We start from the raw sequence: 12801 nt of genomic DNA, 5'->3' as shown, positions 1-12801 counted from the left end.
AGAGATGAAACTTGAATATTGAGCGCGTTTACAAGTTCAAATTTGAATATTGAGCGTGTTTTCAAATTCATATATCACAACATTAATGGTTACAATATTGATACGTATTCCACCTGATACACCATTTTGTATTTATCAGCAATCGATCTCATGTATTTTATTTCGTATGATAACATTCCATGGCAATTAATATCAGATGGTATGGGGAATGGATAGCATACGATACACGACATGTCATGATACACATGCCACTCGTTTCAATGGGCATCAATAAAAACAACGAGATGGATGATAGCATCATCCCGCATATGTCCATCACTATTAACCAGAAAGTGTTGCCTAAAAATTAAATAGATGTCAGAGTGTCCATGCCCTGTGGTTCGTAAGGGGTGTATTAATGGAGCTATAGTGGTGGAAATAGCTCTTGCCACATATATGTGCAGATGACATGAAAATATCGTTCGGAATTTTCTGAAACAGGAGTTGCCATGATAGACTCAACATGAACAGATTAGGAGCATTTGGCCGTACAATAATCATTCCCGTACATCTAAAAACATTGATGTGACTAGCACTCTAATCACTCGACCCAATTGCACGGAAAGCCCTATTTCCAACCCCATAATAAAGTAAATGCGCCCTGACATGGGCCCGATATAACACGATATAACATGTCGCGCGGTGATGAGAGAGAAAAAAAATAGCGGCGTGTTATATCGTGTTATATGGGACGCATGTCAGGGTGCATTTACTTTGTTATGGGTTTGGAAATAGGGCTTTCCCAGTTGCACCAACTTCACTTCCAAAAGATTCCCATTGCTTTCGGAAAAAACCAGGGCCGTTGCAAATACTAAGAATGCTTCCTCAACCTATTTGAGAAATTGAATGAATTATGAATAGCTATCATGGAAGCATGGTATGGTAAAAGTTTCTCCTTGCAAAAGTTTATAGCAAATTAAATGTTAATAATCGTCCATTTTGATTCAGGTGAGGTTCGTCACGCATAAAGAGAGGACATAATTTGCAGACTGTAGTAACTTGCACTAACACTTAAATGACAGAACTTGCAGACAAGACTATTTGGAAAGAAATGCAACAATGAAAGTCTTTCGTGGCGATTCTAGGTTCTCCCAGAATGTCAGGTGGTGAATATAATAATATTTATAAATAGTTGCAACATTGAAAATAATGTTACAGCAGTGATGACGACTATGGCGTTGGAAGGTGGTGGTCAGCGTTGCATTGGAAATGGGTAGATGTGAGACTCAAAATTATCACATGGGCAGTAGTTACAGGTGTTGCGTTGGAAATGGCGCATTGGGATTGTGGGTCTTGAAATAATTCAACGCACATGGGTGAAGCCAAATAACTGAAGTAATCAGATCATTTGATTGAGGAGAGGGATTCTCTCATTTTACCTACGGAAGTTGCGAGATGAGGATGAATTTCATTGTACTGCTGGGGCTATAACACATGTTTGATAGATTTGATGTGTAAACGCACAGGTCATATCCGTGTAAGATCTGGTGACCAGAATCTAGATCAATATTTCAATAGATTTGGTGATTTAGATTCACCAAATGTAGATCAATATTTTTAAGTTTATTGAATCATAAATATGTAGGATAGTATATAGAATAGTATATGTTCATTATTGAATTGAAATAGGAGCAATATCAATATTTAATGATAAGCATATTTTGTCTCACTTATTAATCAACGGTAGTCTAACCATTATGTTTTTTTACCTTGAAAGTTATAGAAATTCTGGCTTACTGTCAATACCAATACCTTTTGACAAATAAGGAAAAATAAATTGTATACATATGTTTCAGCTGAATAAAAAATGTGGTTGACTATGAGCACATCAATTTTCTGGTAATGAATGCCTTAGCTTTTGTTAATTAATTTATGTTTTGAATTTTTTAGTTAGTTGGAGAATTCATCTTTGGTAAGATTGTATTTTTTCTGTGATTTCAACAAAATCTCTATGGAATTTAGGGAAAATTGACTTGAAAATATGACCGTGAAACCTCCAAATTTTTAATTAGAATAGTAGAAGTTGTTAGGATTAAGTTAGTTATATATTTTTTTAATTTATTATATATTTTAAGTTATTTGGTTTGTATTTGACATTTTGGAATATATTTTATGGTTCATTTTGGCCCCACTAATTTAGAAACGAGGAAATCATATTTTTAGGTTATTTAATTTGTATTTGACCTTTTGGCATAGATTTTATAGTTGATTTCTATATAATTTGGGTGTCTTGGAGCTTTCAAGATTTAGACTCCATTTATAAATTAAAAATATAATTTAAACATTGAAACTTTGAGTCCTAGAGTCCAATTATACATTAAAAATATAATTTAAACAATCTAACCTTGAAGCATATAGTCCATTTATAGATTAAACATATAATTTAAACAATGAAACTTTGAGATCTCATGAAGAATAAGTGATCTGTTTTTTACACAAAAAGCCAAAAAGATCATCTCTTTAATGAGATTGCTCCTTTATAAATAAGGTGATAAAAGAGGTGTTACAAAGAAAAAGTTGAAGTGTAGTCTAAACAGGCAATGATTTTGCGTGGAAAATAATTGTTTTTCTAGCACGATTTTGACGAAATATGGTGGAATTTTTTGGAAATTCAGGGTAAAATTATCAAGTTTCGGAATCTTAGGTGCTCTAGGAGTCCTTGAGGGTGTTGAATCTATTTCCAGCATTTAAAAATCAGTTCAAATGTTCCCAGTTTTAGATTCTTTGAGAAAAAAAATCGTCGTATTTTGATGAGAAAATCATCGTCCGGGGGAAATTATCGTCTTCTTAGACAAGTCCAAAAGATGCGGGATATACTTTCCATAATGATATAGAAATGAGAATGGATATGGATATGAGAATATAAGGGGATGGGATATGGTTCATAATTGAGGGAAAGCGAGGTAATAATGGACAAAATATAATGTAATGGTCAAGTATGGTTAACATGTTTACCCATGTTCAAACATGGTCAAATGAGTTAAAAAATGATCAAACATGATCAAATATTGTCAACAAGTTCAGTCATAGTCAACCTTGTTCAACCATGGTTATATAAGCTCAACTATGGTTAACCATATTCATTCATGGTCAACCATAATCAACCATAGTCAACCATTGATAACATGGTCATTCTCATTGACCATGGCCAAACATGGTCAACCATGGTCATCCACAATCAACATGGTCAAACCCTAGACATGCCCTCACTGCATTCTAGATATTGGTGTAGTCTCACTCTCTCCAATGGATAGCCATCATAACTTCTTACAACATATATGTTACGTTAGTCTCCCCATCTCACCCACCTCCCCCCAACAAAAAAAAAGAAGACAAAACATTTATTCCTTTCAAGTGGCTCACTTCTAAGTCATGTGAATCCATACAACTAGGCACCTCTCAGTCATGTAAATCGTTGCAACTAGTCACCTCTTAGTTGTGCAAATCTATGCGATTGTACTCTTTAAAAACAAAACAAAGGATCATGCGACTACATCATGCATAGGTGCACAAATCCACAATGGTGATTTTGTTTAGTTAACATATATTCACACTATTGAGCTACTAAAAGTCGCATGGGAAATAATATCCTTCTTTCAAATTGATTTTCACATTGGATCCAAAGAAATAAAGATGTAATTTGTAGGTACAAACATAGAAATAAGTTAAGGTTTAGTTAACATATTCTTTGTATCCTCATTTTGACTGCTCACACAATATATTTTGTTAGCTTTGAGTGTTTTTTCCTTTCTTAGTGTCAGAAAACATGTCCTTGATACCAACCACCTAGACCACCATTTGAACAGACGAACAGGACTAGAAATTAGCTATTAGCCCAGCTATTTTAGGACCTTTAACTATTGTAGTAGCTCACAAGATGTATTGGATTCCGCCGTATTCACACTTAGCTATTGATTGTGTTTTTCCCATTATTTCCATGCACCCTTCCTTGAAATATATTTTTGGCACCCATTCATAATATTTTCCCATTGTTTCCTCCCACTACCCCCTTCCTCCTCTCACAACTTGTGCCCATTATTTCTTCCACAACCCCTCATAATATTTTTCCCATATTTCCCCTTACCTTGTCCTTATCCGTTATTTTTCCTACCCTGCTGATGATATTTTTCCTATTATTTCTCTACACCCTCAAATGCATAATTGAGATATCAAGTCAATTCTGATAAAAATGATGCAAGCTAAATGATATTATATTGTCATCGAGGATTAGTCTACGGAAGAGTTATCGACTCCAACCATCGCCCATGTACGATCTATATTAGATCTAACCAACTACCCACTCTACCTTCTCTATGTTCTTGTCGAACCATCTTTATTTGTCTCTGTAGAGTTTTCTAATGGCATGTTTTAGTCCTATTCCCAATTACTGAGAAAAAGAAAGGCACTGGTTCGAGTAAAAGATACCATCATTACCACCTAGATGATAAAACATCCAACTCTTAATCTCAATGACCCAATTGCAAGAGTGGAGTTGTACCAATTGAGTTATATCCCTCGTACCTGGACCAAGTGGATCATACATGAAAAAATAATATTCTTTTGCTTTTTCTTCCTACAATTTCCCCTAGTTCAACTGGGCTATCCTGGAATTGAACCAGAGACATCGCTTGGGATGTAAATCCTCACAACATGTGATACTACCAAATCAACTAGTTGGAAGAGGATCAATCGATTATTTTTTAGGAGCGATTCGTTCTTCCCAAATTTAACATACAACTTCCTCTCTATTGTATTACACACTCTAAGTGTGCTTGTTCCCGTTACTTTTCTTTTTATTTCCTCAATCAGCCAACGATGAGTAAATGGAAATCACTCTTGATGAGAAAAGGAGGTGTTAAAAGACCCTCCTGGCCAAACCTGAGACACTCGAAGATCTTTTTTGAACCTACTCTTCTCCCATCATGATGATATGGATAAATACATCCCATTTGTTGCACTGATCCAAGGGTCGTTTGAATGGGGGGTCGAAAACTAAGAAGTTATTTGCACCAAGCATTCTTATATTCTTATGACTAGATCCACTTGGATCACAATGATCGGGTGGAGTGGAAACTTTGATTTTTATTGAGTATATATATATATATATATATATATATATATATATATATATATATATATATATATATAAGAAGTTATTTTTATTTGCACCAAGCATTCTTCTATTCTTATGACTAGATCCACTTGGATCACAATGATCGGGTGGAGTGGAAACTTTGATTTTTATCGTAGTTTCCTCCATCATTCCCTCCTCCCATGGCTGAGGGGAAATTTATTGTTGATATACCTCAATATGGTAATCTGCCTAATTATAGTCCTCCTCATCCTAGAATGGCTTCTAGTGTTTGGAAACCTACTTTACCCATACAACCTTGTTCATATTGGGATCGATTGTTGAATTCTCAAAATGTACCATTTTCATTGCAAATTCCTACCTATCCATCAACACCCTAACAAGCTCAAATAAATGTGAGATAACCTTTATAGCCCATTCCAACAGTGTCAAGTTCTCCCTAGATCCTGATTCATCAACCTGTACAAGGTCCCTCACCTTCTCAATTGCTTGCACAAGGTACTCCTCAAGTTCCAGTAGGCCAAATTATTCAAAATTTGGCGCAGTCTCAATCGAACCCATTCTAGGGGGAAATGAAAACACTGATCGAGCAACAATATGGATCACATCAAGTGTCTTTTCAAGGCTAGCAAATCCAAACTCAACCATTCCAACAACTTTATCGCCATCCTGTGTTGGGAAACAAACCTACTTGTATGCTGGTTATCAGAACCCTCCATATTATGCTAACCAAGTTCCTTATTATCAGAACCCTCCTTATCCAACAATGAAGGTACTTGCTTCCTAGTCTATCCCATCATATCCAGGTCATCTGCCTCTAGATTTTAATCGACAGTTGCCTTTTCTGGCTACTCTCGAGTTACCGAATTTAACTCGGCTTATTAACGACCCCATTACTCATTCACCATGGTGGTTGATTATTCCCACTAAGTTGCCTTATGATATCCCAAAGTTTAATGGGAATCTAGGAGAAGACCTGTCGACACATGTTATGATGTATCATATTGGTGTTCATCCAATTCACTTAATGATGATTCCATTCGACTCTTCCCACAAATTCTTATGGTTATCGTAGCTAAATGGTATATTGAATTACCTCGAGTGTCATTTCATGACTTCGACACTTTAGCCACTACCTTCCTCACACATTTCCAGTTGCCCATCAGATACGAAACTGGAATGTAATTATTGACTAACTTTAAATAATCAGACTCTACTCACATTTCAGATCACATTCATGAGTGGAGATGTTGTCGTTGGTTGGTAAGACTTATGTTCCCGATCAATTGTTAGTGGAATGGTTTGTCAAGTCTCTATTAGATCCCATAATATAATATGTGGCCAAAGGTGGAGTCGTGACCAAAGAGACAGTTATTGCTCGTGCTCAGTATTTAGATCTGCTCTATACCCAAATGGGCACGTTCTATGATAAGATACCAAATGCTTTGAGACCTTTGAATATTGTTCCTCCTCCACCTGCTAAAGAATCTCATGTTGTCGATGGAATTATGGGTTCTACCAATTCAGAGTCAACAAGTAGACCATCTAGTATTTCTCTTGTCACTCTTGCACAAAAACCTCCATCTCATCCTCTTACGGCTTCTTCTTCTGAGATAAATGTTGTCTCATCTGATAAAGGCAAGTCTCAACAAAAACCTGGAAGCAAGAAGAATGGTAAAGGTAAGAAAAAGAAAGACTCCTTGTCACAGAATAAACAAACAAATTCATCTTCTAATGAGAAATGAAAGCTTCGATACCCATGTTTGATTTTTAACGAGGATCACTTTCCTCCTCAAAGCTAAAATTTGATGTCATGGTGGCCACTCAAAATAAGGACTATGGTAATGCAAAATCAGTGAATGGTCAGGCCACTGATGAACCTGCCAGTTCGACACCAACCTCATCTAATCCCATTCCACCTTCGATTCCCACATAATTGACTATCAAGCCTTTGAAGGGTGTTATCCATAAGTCTACTTTCAACCCTCATTTGAGAGCTTCTTAAAATTACAACGTAGTTGAATATTTGGCTCAATATCGTTTGTCTATGTCGACTCTTGAGGTGTTGCAAAACTACCCAACCCAAGAGGAGGCATTGCTATCAGCTACCAAATGCGTGCATCCATCGGATTCTAAGCTAGTGGTTTTCTCTCATGAAAACCATATCCCTCGACTTCTGGCTTAGTTAGCTTTTATGATCCAGGTCATTGTCCATGGTAAGAAAATTAATCATTCTAGTGTGGATGAGGGAGCCTGAACCTGCATCATGTCCTTGTCTTGCTGGAAGGCGATTGGTTAACCCCAACTAAGTCAATCGACCACCACATTAGAAGCATTTTGTGGAAGGACATACAAATCTTGTGGGATTTTGAATTCCCTCCAAGTGGAATTAGGGAGCAAAGTCGTCTTCACTGAAGTAGAATTTATTGAAGAAACTTTGGATTATAATCTTCTACTACGATGTACATGGGTTTATGCTATGGTTTTCATTGTTTCAAATTACATCTGCATGATCACGTTTTCTCATAAAGGTGGGATTGTGGCCATCAAGCAACTCACCTTTTTCACCTTTGATTCCAATGTTACTGGAAGTGTCCCTCTTGTATGAGAATCCCTACATTCCTAACAACATGTTGGAGTTGGATTATTGAAGGATTCATCACTTATGGGAACATTTTCATTCCCTCCCCCTCCCCTTCCCAGCTCCTCCAGTTCGGTTTCTTATATCAACATGATATCATCATCTATGATCCTGGCCAATCCATGGATTGTCCTTGACGAAACTAGCATCAACATTTTTGGCGACCGAATGCCACCTAGACCTGTTGAGAAAGATTAATAAGTCATCTACTCAGCTTTTGCAACCCATAATTTCTCTTCGATTAATTGGGTAGATCAATCACTTGATTATGGCACACCCTTTGATCCTTTCTCACGTACATTCTCTACCAACGAAAGCATCATGGAGATCATGATTTCAGATGACGTGTCGTGGGACGAACATTATCACTGTTCCTCCTTCCTAGATACCATTAAGGATAATCTCAGTGGTGTGTACCTACATAATTTTGCTGAACCCCTTATGAATTTCATTTCAATTCATGAGATCGACTCTGAAAAGAATCTTTTGAATATAGAAGAACCATTTTTCTCAATATTTTGATTAAACCAAAAATAGTCAAAAATTTATACATTAGAGAATCTTGTACTTCATCTGAAGTCAAGATTTATCGAGCCCTTTTTCGTGAGTTCAAAGATGTCTTTCGCTGGACATACAAGGAAATGTGAGGTATCGACCCAAATATCGTAGTGCACAAAATCAAGATGTACCCTGATGCCAAACTCGTCTCACAACGCCTCTGTTCATTCCATCCCAAGAAGGTTGCTGGCATAAGAGATGAAATCAAAAAGCTTCTTCGATATGGTTTAATATATCCAGTTCCTTAAACTAATTGGGTATAAAACATTGTCCCTATCATGAAGAAACAAGTGATCCAAGTATGCGTTGATTATCGGGACATAAATCGAGCTTGTCCAAAGGACAACTACTCGACCCCATTTATTGACCAGATTGTTGATGATTGCACTGGCTATGAGATTTATTCATTTATGGATGGATTCTTAGGCTATAATCAAATCAACATTCTCCCGACGAACCAACCTAAAACCTCATTTATTTGTCCCTAGGGAAATTTTTCTTATAGAAATCTTCCTTTCGGTTTAAAGAATGCAGGGGCCACATTTCAATGTGTGATGGACTACACTTTCCATGATATCAAGAACATCGTGCAACCCTATTTGGATGGTCTCCCTACTCACTCCAAGTGTCGAGATGATCACCCCATGGATTCACGGCCCATCTTCCTCCGTTGTAGACATTACAACATTTGACTCAACCCGCACAAATGTGTGTAATGTGTCAGTTGTGGTCGATTCCTTGGTTTTGTAGTTTCAAAACAAGGAATTCATATTGATCCTTTAAAAGTGTAGGCAATCATTAATTTTCCTAAACCTTCCACTCTTTTTCAGTTACAAAGACTCCAAGGGGAAGCCAACTTCCTAAGGAGGTTCATCCCTAACTGCGCTGAATTGACCAAAGGATTTACTCGCTTACTAAATAAGGGGATTCCCTTCCATTGGGACAACGTTGCACATAAAGCATTCGATGCCTTGAAAGATGTATTGGTCTAGGCATCTTATATCCTCTCGACTATCAGTGCAATTATTTCATGTACCTTGTTTCCACCATATCTATTATAGCTATCTTGTTGGTCCAAGAAGACAATATGGAGACTAAAAATACCAATTATTATCTAAGTTGGAACCTCAATGATACTAAGATTTTATATGCTCATGTGGAAAAGTTATCTTTGGTGACCATTCAAGCTGTCTAGATGTTTCGTTATTACATATTTCTTCGCAAAACAACAATCATTTCGGATTACAACCCTATGACATACATATTGTCATGTCAATTGCTTGGGGGAAAATACTCTAAGTTGATCATTATTGTCTAAGAGCTCGACCTGGAATTCATCAAATCCAAGTCGAAGAAATCCTTAGTTTTTGTTGAGCTAATGTGTGATATCCCTTTACTTGATGATGAATCTACATTTGAATATTCCATCCCCTACAAGTCATTGTTCATGATCTCATCATTTGAACCATGGTATGGATATTTTCTCGTCTATCTCTAGACCTAGACTTTTTGTCCTAATTCCTCTCACTCAGAGCAACGACTTATCCAATACCAATCTCGAAACTATGTGATTATTGATGACACTCTTTACTGTCATTGTATTGATACGATTTTACGAAGGTGCCTTACTCTTGAGAAGGTTGAGAAATTCTTGAATGAATGCCACTTGAGGGCATGCGATGGACATTTATCTGGTTATGCTACCACACAAAAAATCTTAAGATCCGGTTACTTTTGGCCCACCATTTTCTGTGATTATATCCTTGCAATCCAAAATGTCATGCGTGCCAGATCTATGATAAACAATTCTGCACTTTTTCTCCTCCTTTCCATCCCGTTGTCGCCGTTGGTCCCTTTGCGAAATGGGGTATCAATTTTATGACATGTAAACCTCACTTGGACGCAAGGCATGGCTATATCATTGTCGTTTTTGACTACTTTACTAAGTGGACCGAAGTGATTCCTACATTCAATAATATTGATGAAACGACTGTATAGTTTCTCTTCAACCACATGATTTCTAGGTTTGGTGTTCCGAAAGCAATAGTAATGGATCACGGGAAGCACTTTCAAAATCATATGATGACCGAATTAGCTACCAAATTGGGACTTTCACATGAAAATTCCACTCCCTATTATCCTCAGGCTAATGGAAGGTTGAGGCGACTAAAAAGGTCCTTAAGAAAATGATTCAACATATGATAGGGGTCCATAAATCAGATTGGCACTTGCTTCTCTTTGCTGCCTTGTGGGCATATCGAACCTCAATTAGGACTGCTACTGGATTCACACCCTTCTAGTTGGTGTATGGTTTGGAAGCGATCCTCCCCATTGAATGTGAAATTCCATCACTGAAACTAGCTATCGAACTTCTTCCTGCTACTTTTGTAGAGGAGGAACATCTTTTACATCTAACTCATTTGGATGAAATCCGGCATGATGATGCATTAGCCAATGAAGCCCATAAAATATGCATCAAATAACAATATGACAAAAGTGTCAAGCTAGAATCTTCTCGGAAGGATATCTGATTCTCTTATATGACTAGGAGGTTGACAAATTAGGTCGAGGGAAGTTCCAACCTATCTATTTGGGCCCATACATTGTCAAGTGAGTCCTTGTGAAAGGGGTTTATGAGTTAGTAGATCTCGATGGAGTTCCATTGGCGCAACCTAGAAATGGGTTGTACCCCAAAAAATACTATGCTTGATCCCATGCATGGTACACTGTGTGCATATTGTCTATTGGTGTGTTTTCAATGTGTTTTTTATAGTTTCCCATGGTTTATGTTATTCTGTTTACTTTTTTATTATAGACGTCAACCTCTCTCGAACCGTATATTGGTTATGCCAATGGTGCTAGCCATAGTACTCGCAACTTATCCTTCGTATTTTCATTGCTTGCTCAACTAACAACATCATTGAATATAGTGTAGTGGTTGAGGTACTTTCTGATGTTATTTCAAATGGTATCTGCCATATATTCATCAAGATTGACTCACATCTCATAGTACGACAACTCGCGAACATCTATTCAGTGAGAAATCTCGTCATCCTTCGCATGGTTTTGAGAGTGCATCTTCTAGAAAGATATTTCAATTTCATACGATAAGAACATATTTCTAGGAATTTGAACACATTAGCAAATTCCCTAGCTAATTTTATATTAGATTGACATTTGCAAAGAATGTAAATAAATTTCAATTCACATCACATCATATTGAAAGTAGACTAGGAACCAGGAAAAATTGCATATATATATATATATATATATATATATATATATATATATATATATATATATATATATATATATATATATATAGAGAGAGAGAGAGAGAGAGAGAGAGAGAGAGAGAGAGAGAGAGAGAGAGAGAGAGTTTGGGTTTACAAAATGTGTGACTCGAGACACATATTGCTACATCATCCATATAAAAAATACATGCAAAATATCTAAGTAGACAAATCAGTAGTGATCATGATAAAATGACATTGCACAATTTATTTTGCGCAATAATTGAACAATACGACTAGGCAGTCTGATTGTGTGTCACTAAAGTCACGATGGAAGTTGATTGACCACAGTTTCATAAATCCCATGTGTCAGTCCCTCCATGTGGTTCTCTACCTCTAATAGGATATTCGCTACATCTAGATCTCGTAGCACATCTCGTCCTACCCCAACGAATTGTACTAGTCTCTCTGCCTCCTCACGTTCCTGTCTCTCTAAGTGACAGAGATATGTCTTACCTACTGGTCGAACAGGTCCAATGTATGCATGAAAAAATCAAATAGTTTCGTCTCGAGAACATCAAAAAACACAAAAAAAAATCGCAAAACTTTGAAAAAATTAATGGTCAAAGTATCTTACCTGAAGCATCCCATTGCTCACCTTGAGGCAACTTGTTGAAATGTGGCAACAAGAATATTCTAATTTTAATTTTTCCTTGAATTAAAATTGAGAATTAAAATTCGAATTTAGTCTCACTAGCTTCTTGAAAAATAATTAATTAATTCATCTTGGATTAATTAGTTGGAGAAATTCAAGCTAGAACTCTTTGTGAAGTCATGCAACAGTTATCCCTTAAATTAAGGAGATTATCCCTTAATTAAGGAGATAAGGATGAGTTATAATTGAGTTATAATTAGTTAGCTCAGTTAACTGAGTTATGTTCAGTGAAATTAGTTCCAAACAGTTTGAGGAACTAATTGTGAGTTCAGTTAGTTAATGCACGCATGCATCAAACTAGTGTACTCCAGATAACCAAAGATTCTCTCATAAATAACTCATGCATGTCTATTCAAAGAAAGACCCAGTTGATATTAAAGACAGGGACAATGTACTATCAGTTGCAAGAATTTTCCTATAAGGAAAACTCTTGCATGCATAAGGAATTCATTCCTTGAGATTTGTGTAGTTTTACAGGGTGTAAGATTAGTGTGAGTGATCAGTGTTACACTTGGTAACAGCT

The sequence above is a fragment of the Pinus tabuliformis genome, chromosome 8 (genome assembly GCF_031772625.1).
Source record: "Pinus tabuliformis cultivar Carrire ecotype Pingquan chromosome 8, CPIR1, whole genome shotgun sequence".
NCBI classification, from domain to species: domain Eukaryota; kingdom Viridiplantae; phylum Streptophyta; class Pinopsida; order Pinales; family Pinaceae; genus Pinus; species Pinus tabuliformis.
The sequence above is the reverse complement of the archived record's forward strand: the minus strand, read 5'-3'. Positions refer to the sequence as shown.